Genomic DNA, 13,245 nt, shown 5'->3' with positions numbered 1-13,245 from the left:
AGAACATGCCAGGTCTTCCAGAGATGCTTCTGATGAACGTGATGCATCTGCGACAGCCGGAGTTGCTTTGATTATTCTCGGATTCTCTTCCTCCAATATCCTATACATGCCTTCCCAAGTTGAGATACCCGCATCCTTATTGCATGCAGTGTCTGTGTAGAGGGGCGCCATCTCTTTGGTCTTTTCCCTTGTCTCTGAGCTCTGAGCTTTGTTCTTTTTCCCCATCTCGCTTAGCGTTTCTATTTGGTTTTGCCTTCGATCTTTGCTCCTGCAAGTTAAGAGCGAAATGGAAAGATCGATCAGAAAGGTGATGGGAAGGCGTTAAATGCAAGAGATAGATTAGATACGCCACCTTACGTGAAGCAAAATCCGCATTAAGGCACGCGTCTTTATGCCACTTAATAACTGACAACCAATTCATTACTAACATTGAATGCGCATAATTCCCAAGTCAGTTTATGGTAAGTGGATTTTCTTTGGGTGGCGTGCCCGAAAGAGTCGTATCAAGGTGCTTTTATGATTTTCCAACGCATCTTTTCATATCGCGCGATCGCAAACGGCAGTGATCGCAACATCGCAGATCGGCACATCGCAGATCGCAACAATTCAATGTTCGCCAACGTACCTTGCCTGGTTTCTGCGATATGCGATCGTGCGATCGCAACATCGCAGATCGGCGGGTTTATAAGTTTTTCTTTATGGAGGCTAGTGCATTGCGATGTGATGTTGTTTTCTAGAGAGGAACGAAGGTGTTTTTATCTTTTTAGAGATGCACTCTTAGAGATTTGCTTTTATGAACATAGGTTTTAGGCTTAAATCGTCTAAGGACCTTTTTCTACGTTTTATGCTTGTAATTTCAAAAAGAAATCTTTTGTTTTTTTATTTAAAGATTAACTAAGGGTCCCCCATTCAATCTATCATCATGACTGATATTAGGCTGAATAAGGGGGGGGGGTTTGTTGCTGGCCACAACACACCTGTACATAACATTGCATATCCAACATGTACATAACATCATCTGTACACATCACCACATATCCAACACACGCAGAGCACCATATGCATACAACACCACATATGCATCATGCACACAATACAATATGTACACAACACTGTATATCCAACATGTACATAGCACCATATATACCTAGCACTAAATATGAAACATCCATACAACATTATCTGTACTAACACTCTGTACATAATATTGTATAAACAACATGTACACACACTACATATGCATGCCAATACTGCATGTGCACAATCATCATAGATGCAACATGTACAACATGTATGACATATGCACAATAGTAATACCACACATATGAAACCACACTAACTCTACCAAGTAACCTTGCTTCCAACGTTTTATACATGCTTGTCCTAGCATGTTGCAGACCACACTGCTTTCATTTTGCTAATGTATCCCTTGGAATAACCTGTCCATAACATAAACATAATATAATCACATAATATCAACTCATAACCACATGATACTGACCTCATATATTTGTCATGACTATTCTTCCACTTGATTCCTCATAAACCAGGAACCTCTTCATGTCATTCACCTGCATAAGAAATCATTCCTCCACAAGAATGATCCCTAACAACCTGTCAGACAAAAACATAGATACATGGATACATACATATATAATCATCAACATAAAGCAATCATCATCCTTTTAGACAACAACATACATACATATATGCATATAATCATTAGCATAAAGCAATCATGATCACAACATAAATACTAGATATCAAAGTCAAGGTTAAGAGAACTTCCTTTATTCATACACAACACTGAGAAAAATTGTTCCCAACATAGCCAAGGCAACTGAAACCTCTTATACATTTACTTTACCTTTTCTGGTTACCTTTCTCATGATTGTACTGCCACCGTCCATTTGCCGCAATGGACCCAACTAGTCCAACTGACTGTCATAGTCTTACCTTCTGTTGCACTTACTCATGCACCGAGATTCATCCGTATCTTACATTACCTGTTGAGTACCATACAACTCTCCCTGAGCTCTAGTAACTTTCCTCTTTCCCAAAAAATTTCCAAGACTCCAAACATAAAAGTCAAGAACAAGAAGAAAACAAGAGAAAACCATGAAAACCAATAACAACACGACTTCGCAACAAAGTAGCATGTTCATGCACTAGACATAGAAAAATCATAAATCAAGTGCAACCATCACAAAAGACCAAAAGCACAAGACTAACAACAGACACCATCACTCAATCCCCATGGTTCCCAAGGAAATCTCAACTTGAGCATTCTTCAAGATTTCATGGGAATCTCTCTTGCCATGCAACACCCTGCATCATGATGTCATTAAAAAAATTGTTAGTGCATAAATAAACATAACAATATACCACTTAGCTCATCTTGTTGTGCCAAGTACATTGCTTGCAACTGAACACATCCACTTCATCTCTCAAGGGACTCCAATCGTTTGACAGATCCACCTATAACTAAAGACTAGCTAATATACCTGTCAAGTACATTTTCATGAATCTAGAACATATCCACATAATGTTAGAAAAAATCAAGGTTAAGAAGAATCCCTGTATGCAAGGTACTCATTCGTTTGGAATTAGGGTTTCCAGACATTGCCAAAGGAATTCTTGTCCAATTCCTTTCTTTTACCCTTTCACCTTGTTGCAATCGAGGCTTACTATGTACTATCACATCACCCAACTATTGGTTATATAAACACATAGACCATTACCTTGTCAGGCTAATACCAGCATGCTTCCTACAACTACTCACACATGTCAACCACTTGTTCCAAATATCAAGACAATCATATCTATCAATTGAAATCAACCTTTACCAAGACAAACAATCATGTCATAAATCATAGTCAACTCATAGTCCTTAGACATAATGCTACAACTGTCACCTACTATACTCAAGTATAGATCAACTGTCTCAACACATATGTATTAATACAAACATCTTAAAACAAGATCATTGGAACACATATTCATCAAACATTCAACCAACTTGCAAACATACCATGTTAAATGAATCAACCAGGCGACGTAATAGACACAAAACATTCTGCATCAAATAGATGGCATAATCAAGAATGAAGCACCAAGTATACTACAGAAGAAAACTCATACCTTAGTGTACCTCATGGGAGGCTATCTTGTATGCACACTCAATCTAGCTAGCAAGATATAACTTTAAAACATGTCAACTCAAACATAAATAAGATCATGATATTCATAAAACTAACTATCTAACATGTTCACATCATAAACTCATAAGCATTTAACATTCATGCATAACAATCACATATGTACGATCAGTCTAGATTAGTAACACACAATGCAACACAATAAGTCAACTCATACCTGAATGTCGTAACCCTAACCATCTGTATAGGCCAATCCAATTTAGCATGATACATATGACATCAAGATCTTAATGAAATAACCTTAATCATCAAGTCACTAGTATATAACAACCATAAGCTATATATCATGCTCATCGACAACATATAACTTAATCATCAGTCTAACTGTAATATAACAATAAGAAGTTAACCTATAGCATACTCATCAATCAACATATAACATAATCATCAGGTTATCTAAAATAAAACAAAAATAGCAATGCATACAACCATAGGTTACTACCATCCTTGACTATCTAACACATATGCATATAACTACACTGATCAACTAACATACATCATGAATGTAACCATAACATCAAAAGACATGTACATAAACCTAATGTATATAAACCTAATGCATATAAAGATCCTTAACTTACATACATGCATGCCAAACATACCATACTTGTATGGCGGTCTGCTCTTACCCCAAAGTCTAATGTTGCAACCTCACTTTGATAGTTTGCATCTCCTGCTCTATCTCAGCCAACACATTAGCATCATAAAAACCAATAGCACCATGATGACCTAAATTGCATACAATGAATTCACAAGGCATATTTGACCTACATTTCATGTGTAACTATAACCAAGACCATACATGCATAACAACTACATATATACATATAACATATGAGTAGAAAACCATATACACACCTTTCTAGCAAGAGTCTAGTCATCAGGTATGATCATACCAATTACACAAACCATGACCTCATGCACGACAACAACAGCCACGTCGCATGCACTTGATAATATGTGATCATTGACGTGCATAAAAATGCATAATCAACCATACACACATGAAGACATAGTCCAGGACAATACCTTCAACCTTCACATGGAAACATCACTACAACCATGATCGATACCATGTAAATGCAACAAACATGAAATAATGATCAACACACAGCCCAATGAGAGCACAACCACGTTTTGATACTACTCGGTAATACCCTCCTCCCACATCTACCCAAGCAACTAGCTAGCTGGGGTAAACATGCGACGAGAGGCCACTATGATATGATTCGACTTCCTAAGTCACAATAAAGAAGTGGAAATGATGGAAATACACCATACAGACATCCAACATCATCAATAGAACCCTTAGAAGACAAGTTAGCCACTCAGACAGCTTGTCACTGGGTCCCACTATTGGTTTAGGTCTATTGGACCATAATCGTTGTCATGCTATGGGCAAGGGAGCGACCAACAACCTAAAGTCGCTCTCACAGGCTTGCCTGCTAGCGACTGTGGACCAGAACTCTCAGTGTTGTGCCAACAATTGTGGGCCAGAATTATCAATGTTGTGCCAACAACTCTAGTGTAAGGACCAACTTCTATACCATATACTTTTTTTTATAATATTAATTCACAATAAAATACAACCAGAAGAGAAAATGTTGGGAATTCAAATTTATTCAGCACTGTCTAACACATTCCTGAAATTCATTTTACTGAACATATCATAAAATTTACATATATTTAACTAAGACCATAAAGCAATCATATAAAATAATATTTCAACACATATGTACCGTTCACCAGAAGACGAGACTCCACTTGATTTGTTGTTACTTGTATTCCCTTGTTTCTGGTCAACTCCGAGAGTGAATGACGACGTACTTGATCCGAATGCGATGACTCATCGGTTAACCTCCCAACCTACTCCTTGAATATTCTTCTTCCCCGCGGACCATTGAGCTGCAATGAGGTTGTACAATGGAGGAATGCACTAGCTGGTACAGGAGAGCACTCCTTGGCTCAAGAGTCCCCTCTCTAGAATCCTCTACCTCACCAAACTCACTATAGTTTTGTAATCACTGCTCTGACATAGTCTCATCCATCCAACCATAGGGTTCCCAAAAGTGCTTTCTCCCATGGCTTGCCCCTTCTTTTTTAGGAGTCCTCATAGGTGACACTTGGCATGTCATGCATAATTAATTTTTTTTATAATTCAATAGCTTGATTATTCACCCACCCATGTGTCACTCTCTCATCAAGGGTCTCCCAAAATTATTTACTTAAATTTTAATTTAAAACTAATATTTTCCTCACCTCAACAAGATTCCTATTTCTTCTCCTAGTTGCCTCTTTATCCCCCTTTTTATTCCTTAATTTGTGTTCATTACTAAAAGTCAATTAATGAGTCAAGATTTGATCCCCTATCTACTCCCTAATTTAACTCAAGTTATCTCTTAGATGGATATTCTTATGTTGGTTGTTGCCACATGGAGGTTCTCTACATTTCTCTAAATTTAATTTATTATTCTTATTTTAATTCACCTTCCTCTTCTCTTAATTAGGTTTAATTAGTTTAGGATTAATCTTTATCCTTACAATTATGTCCCTCTTTCCCCTTTTTCCCTAGTTAAACTACATAATCTACCTAATATTTTCCAACATGGGAAGGGTAGAGTTTTTAAGGTAATCTATTTTATTTCTACCTATGATCCTCTTAACCCAAGTTCTATTTTTTATTTAATTACCTCAGTTTCTAACATCATTTACCCTTGATGTAAATTTACCTAGTTTTCATTTCTTGATTATATTTATCAATTTATTTATTTTTAATGATTCCAAGGGTGCCAAGTTTGGTCGTGCCCTTCAAGAACTTCCCTTGAAGCTCCAAGGGTGCCACGCCTAACAATTTATTTGTGATACCAAGGGTGCAAAGTTGGTCGTGCCCTTCAAGCAATTCCCTTGAAGTTCCAAGGGTGCCACGCCTAAGATTTTATTTGTGATGCCAAGGGTTCCAAGTTGGCCGTGCCCTTCAAGAAATTCCCTTGAAGTTCCAAGGGTTCCACGCCACTTGCCCTTCAAGCATTCAGTGACTACGAGGGGAAAGTATAGGTGCAACGTCATAGATCGCTATCATCTTTTATGTTGCCTGCTATAGTGAGACTAATGGTGTCGGGGATCAAGGAATCTGCCTTGATGCGTGCCCCCAGTAAAATCCTCATGAGCAACCCAACTTTGGGACCTGCCCTCATGGCATCATGATCTTCAAGGCAAAGGTGTTTCAACCCTTCCAGCCCAAGTCACGGTGGGAGTGCTAGTGGGTGAGATCAGGGACACTGTCCCACCCCTCCCATGTAGTTCCATCCACTTGTACAACCCCATCACCCATATGTGAGTCATTCGGCCAAGCAACTAATCTGTGCCTGCAACCATTAACATATCATCAGAATATAGATAAACATATATAGCAGGTTTCAAAATCAACTTAGAATTTCAAAGATAAAATAATATAAATTTTCATCAAACCAGGTGTTGTCAACTTGTCATCTGCGAGTGCCTCCGTTGGTTTCCTTCCATACTCAATAATAATCAGTAACCAGGTTTCTTAGTGTTATTCATTGTCATAATAGCATTATTACCATCACCTGGTCATTCACATCATTGTTCATTGTGAACCAGAACTAATGTAAGTAGCTAACATAGGGGATACCTCCATCATGGCTAGCATCATCATAACCTTAATGGAACCATACATATAGATCAAAGCTATCATCATTATAACATCAATAGAAAACATGTTTATCCTTTACTTCTATCACCATAATGATATCAATAGAGAGTACACATACCCATTAATTATATTGTAATCATAATATAAATAGAGAACATACATAACCATCGCATTCACTAATAATAGAGTCACGTTTCTAGATCCTCAACCTGAGTTCCTCATAGACTAAAGTATCTAAGATAATGTCATATTAGGGTCAGAAAACTAGAGTGGGCACTACATACACCCCCTCTTAACAATGGACTTCGTCCTGAAGTCCTTACAACATAAAGGAAAAACGGCGACACATATCCTAGGAACCCTTCCTGAAACTCTTGCTAACCTTTTGGTGGGTAGGTTATAATTTTCCCAAGATATCTATACCACGAATTCCATTATAACTAAAGGACTATATCTGGGGAGCATTGCAGCCCCAAATTTTTTTTTTTGGACTAAGCAACAACAAGACAAGGGCAGGATAATCACAATCAAAATTCATCTCATGTTACAATTAATATATGATGCTTTCAACCAAGTAAATTGTCCACACACTGTACTCCTGTAGCTTCCAATTATAGTCATTCATTTCAAACCACATCTACGTGACCCTATAAGTGACAATGTCGGGTACACAAAGTGATTTGTATGATCACCATTGGATATGGTAGAGTTCACTATCATAGATGTTGCAATAATATTGTCGTAGAAGAAAAGATCATATAAATTATCCATACATTTGATATTTTTCAAAAAGTCTTAAATTCTAAGTTATCCCTTCTGATAATTCTGTAATATTTTCCCCAATATCTCAATAAGTGTCATTTTGGACCCTTGTCAGTATGTTCCCTAAAATGATAATTGTAGCATTGCATTTAGGCCATAGGTGGAAAAATGTCGAAAGAGGTGGACAAGTAAGAATAAGAAATTCAAATGGCGAACTTAAGTTCACGAGCTAGCAAAAGATGAAGGACTTTGATGTCAAAAGTGATAAAAATTAAAACATTCTTATTAGCAGTGGTAAATAAATAAATAATTAGATAAATTACAAAGCAAGTGATTGTGCATCAAGATGTAGTGTTCCATGAATAGTTCCTAGGAGTTCATCCAACCAAGAAACTTTTTGAAACATCACCACATTACTTAATTATAGATAATATCCTAGTAAGTAATGATGTTAGTGTCTCAACTAGTTAGAGATGATGTGGCACATGACCTAACAATGGAAGAATCTAAACATGTTATCGATAATATATCGAGCATTGAATTGGGCATTAAGAAGAATACTCTAAATAAGGAAGTTATGCCAATAAAATAAAAACATACTTCCCAATCCAAGGAAGTTGTCTTCTATTTGAAAATGTAAGAAAATTTTGTTTTAGCTACATAAAAACTATCGAGAAGAGTCAAATTGGTTATAACACCTACCACACCTCACCTATCAAGAAAGAGATAGTGACATCCCTGCTATCACTCAAGTTTATCTCCAAAGAAAGATCCCAACCTTTTTCAAAGAAAACCCAAGGATACTATTAAGTGATCACAACTTGTGACCAGTGACCACTCCACTTCACTTACTCATGCATAAATTATCAAATTATCATAGCAACCTATTGAAAATATGATATCCCAATTATAATATATATTTAATCAATAACTATATTTATGAAAACTATAATTTTAATTCAAATTATTATTAACAATTTCAAAACAAATTAATTTAATAATATTTTAAAACACACTCCAATTTTTTCATGTACCCATAAAAATACATCCTTTTTGCAATCAATATTTAATTATTGACTTCTCTTTAATACATACCAATATATAAAAAAAATCTATACAATTGATGTAAATATTAAATTTAACCAAGATATTACTATATAAAACATAATTTCCATATGTCAATTTATAATGTGGCACTTTTAACCATTAATGCTATCTTCATCATAATATCAATGGAGAACATACATAAACATCACAACCACTAATAATAAAGTCATATGTCTGAATCCTCAACCTGAGGTCCTCAAAGAATAAAGTGTGGGCCTTAGGGCTAAATAAATTTTAATGACATATCATTGCCAGTCAACTAGAGCAGGGCACTACATACGCCCCCTCTTAATAATGGACTTCGTCTCGAGGTCCTTGGAATAGGTAAGGAAAATGGTGACGAATCTCTTTGGTGTCCTCCAAATTTGTTATCAGAGTTCCATCAAGATGGCGCCATTTGAGTTCTTATATGGAAGACTCTACAGAACACCTCTTAGTTGGGACCGACTAGAGGACCGAGAATTAATGGGACCAGAAGTGGTGCAAGAGATGGAAGAACAATTGACTATGATTAGGAGAAGGCTAAAAGAAGCACAAGATCAACAAAAGAGCTATGCTTATGTTCATCAGGTAGACCAAAGCTATGAGGTGGGGAATAGGGTGTTCCTGAGAGTAAGGCCCCAAAAAAAAACTCTATAAAATTTGGAAAGGGAGAAAAATTGTCTCCATAGTTTGTGGGACCTTTTGAAAACTTAGAAAGGAAAGGGTCGGTGGCATATAGGCTTGCCATACCTCCATCTTTAACATGTATGCATGATGTGTTTCATGTTTCTGTTTTACGTCATTATATTTCACATCCTTCGCATGTTATTGACTTTGGTCATTTGCAGCACCAAGCTTGTTTGAATTTGAATTTACAATGATTGGTAACCACATAATAATAATAAGCACATAAAAAACAGGTTATATCTTAAAAATAGTTTTAGGATTCATGTTGGTGAATCATGCTAGCCATAGCTGATCAATTATGAATCACTAACAATTAGTTTGAAATGATTCTTCCTTCATTATCCATACTAGTGATTCTCTTAAAAAAAAAAAAAATCCACCACCCCTCATATTTGGCTATCAATGCAGCGCCTTTGTGTAAACCAAAGATATTCATAGTAAGGAATTACATTTTCACTTGTAACTTACTAGTCTTCCACCAAGTCAATATTAGTGTTTCTTAGACAAGAAATACTCAAATGTGACCTCTTACCAAGAATTTTCTCTTGCTAATGAATTTGATCATATTTTTATTATTCTCATGCTCTTCAATACTTGTTGTTTATAATTCTTTATAACTAAATTCTATTTATTTTATTTTTTTAAGTTGTTCTAATATATATCATTTTCCTTTTACTTTTGTCTATTTAATGTTTCTAACATGGTTGCTCTTAGAATTTTAGTTTCATTTTAAATCTAAATGAAACAAACATGTTTTATTATTTTAGTTTAACATTTTATTGACTTTTTAAAAATTAAACATATTAATCAACAATATTTATATTAATTTGCATACTAAAATATTTCATAAAATTACTTTTACATATAAAACTCCAAACCATCATTCAATAAAATTAAACATATTACTTAACAATATTCCTATTACATTACATATTAAACAAAACAAAAAAAACATATTACTTAACAATATTCCTATTACATTACACAAAAAAAATCATAACCATGTATCACTTTATTTATCATCATTCAATAAAATTAAACATACTACTCATTACATACTAACAAAAATATTTCATAAACATAACTTTTGCTCATAAACTTCCAACTCTCGTTCAACAATGTTCATGTAAACTTTCATTAAATAAGCATTTAAACTAACAAATATATTTCTTAAATTTCTATAACTTCTGCAAATAAACTTCCAAGCCATCATTTTCAACAACCTTCATATAAACTTTAAATAAACATTTAACAACCTTCATGGAAGCTTCCTTTAAATAAAATTTGGGCTAAATAAAAGTTCTGTTGACCACATTAGGGATTCTGCACTACATACCGAAAGACAAATTCCGAAGCACTTCAAAAGTAATTATATGGACACACTAAAATCTCTTTTTCTATTTTTAACATTATCTAGACCTAAAGTTCAATATATGATTGCATGAGTACATGAATACACTTACATGAACGCAAATGCAAAATATCTAGAGATATATTGATATCTCCACCTCTCCTCATCCGGTCTCTTCTTCTTCTTCTTCTTCTTTTCTTCGCGCATTAACCTTGTAATGCGCCTGCAACATCATCTAGCCATTTGCAAACCAGGTTTGGTCTCAAACCAACCAAAGGTTATTTTATTTCTTCCTTATATTGTATCTTTTATTCAATCTATTTCCTCTCAGCACTTGCTCATGCTTTGCATTTAGCCTCCTAAGAAAACCGCATAAATGTTTGATATGTAACCTTTTGGAATCAATTTATAAACCATTATTTGGAATGGCTCAGAAATTCATCTAGATGAATAATGTCTTGGCCTCGAAACATTCAAAAGATATTTTATTTGAATATGTAGAACCTTATGTTTATAATCAAATATTCTCTATGTAACGTCTAGTCTTCAATGCAATGCACCGATTATCCATTCCTTTAAAAGTATAGGACATCAAATCTGGAGGGTTCTTCATTTACACTTTATTGCAGTGTAGGAAATAACTTATGAATAGAACCTCTAAGTTCTACATACAATTACAAATATAACATGCATGAATCATAACAATATAAACAACATCAGTGAATAATCATTTATAGTTGCATAGAAATAAAACCATAAATGCAATGACATCAATCTCATGAATTCACACCATAATACAATGCTTTATCTTGAAAAATAATTTTATAATTTCCTTTTTATATTAGGCGGGTAAGATTATTTTTATTTACTTAATTTAAATGGATAATTATATTTCATCCTCATCTCTCGCTTTCTGAACTGTTGGGCTGAACCAAAGTTCTAAATTGACATTAAAGGGACAAGATTTTGATGTAACAAGGAGAATGAAAATTGTGGACAGTGTTAATTCATAAACAGGTAAATTTATAAATAGCCATCACGCAACAAAATCAAAACAACAATATTGGATTTCTCAAATCAAATTTTGCTCATATTCCTGAATTCGCCTGGAGCATTATTGAAATGGACATTATTTTATGTTTTTGAGAACAGAAAAATGAATCTGGAAACTGTTTTTTTTTTAAAGAACAAATAAAAATATGGCGCAAATGAGTTATACGTGTCAATCAACGTGGATTATACAAAATAAGATCTGATGCTGCTTAGCAATTTTGTAGGCCACTCATTGTTGCACTTCCAGTTCAACATCATTTCAAGAAACCCTTTATCTTGAATATCTAATATCACTACTAGATTTGATGAAAGCATAGGTGTCTTCCAAGGGTTAAGCCATGTGTTTTCAAGCCTGCCTCTCCAAAGCTCAGAGCACTGACAAGTGGAAATTGGGACCAGATTAGCACCGTTATTCGAATCTATTGTTTGTTCAGGGTGGCCTCTAATCCAAATTGGATTGGGGCAGTAAGCTGTTGTGAGAACATTGTCAAGGTTGAAAGCTTACAAAAGCCTTCGGAGCCGAATCTGCCCAATGAAGACAATGGTGAAATTAAGGATCCCAAGTTTCAAGTTATCGATAGTGGCAGTGAATTAGAAGAGGATGATCTGAAATTTTCATTTGGTAAAAGACAGAGGGATAGAAAAACTGCACCTTTACAAAGGCTCACAACTATGCAGCGTGTCTATGTTGGTCGACTGATTAAGATGTAGGGAAATGACTACCAGGGTATGTCAAGGGACTTGAAACTGAATGCAATGCAACATTTAGTTGCAGCTCTCTAGAAATTATGCAACAAATTTCGTGCTTACGAAAAACTGTAACGTTGCATAAGAGACAAGCATATTGGAGCTAAGAAGATTTGGTGATCTGTCTTCATTTAGTTGCATATTGACATTGTCTTTACATGTCATAAGTTGGTGATTAACTACTTTTCAACTTCATTGTTGCAAGGCTCAATCTTTAATCGATCTAAAGGCACAACTGCTTTTTATGCTTGCCTTGTAAGCTGGCATTTGGTAAGATCTTAGCCTTTTTCTAAAGATCGGATCTATACTATATATTTTTTTTATATATCAAGGGAAGCAATCACATGGACCACCATAATCATTGGGTATGCTCAGAATGGACCTGCAGAGGAGGCCTTAAAACTATTTGGGTGGATGTAGAGAGCACGAATGAGATTGAATGAATTCACATTTGCTAGCGTGGTCAAGGTAGGCACCAGAATTGCGGCTCTGGAAGAGGGCAGACAGGTTCATGCTTCTATTCTCAAGACAGGATTTGATTCGGATATCTTTGTAGGCAGTGCTCTTGTTGATATGTATTCCAAATGTCGTGTTGTCGAGGAAGCGCGGCAAGTGTTTGACTGTATGCCTGAAAGGAATGTCGTTTCATGGAGTGGGATGATTGC

The 13,245-nt window shown here is 35.3% G+C and overlaps 1 pseudogene; it reads left to right on the top strand.

Annotated features, from left to right (window-relative positions):
• The first annotated feature begins 7,821 nt into the window (after positions 1-7,821).
• Positions 7,822-12,655, top strand: LOC149221226 (uncharacterized; annotated as a pseudogene).
• Positions 12,656-13,245: the final 590 nt, after the last annotated feature.

This window comes from Pinus tabuliformis, chromosome Q (genome assembly GCF_031772625.1).
Source record: "Pinus tabuliformis cultivar Carrire ecotype Pingquan chromosome Q, CPIR1, whole genome shotgun sequence".
NCBI classification, from domain to species: domain Eukaryota; kingdom Viridiplantae; phylum Streptophyta; class Pinopsida; order Pinales; family Pinaceae; genus Pinus; species Pinus tabuliformis.
This window is presented reverse-complemented; position numbering and strand designations above follow the sequence as displayed.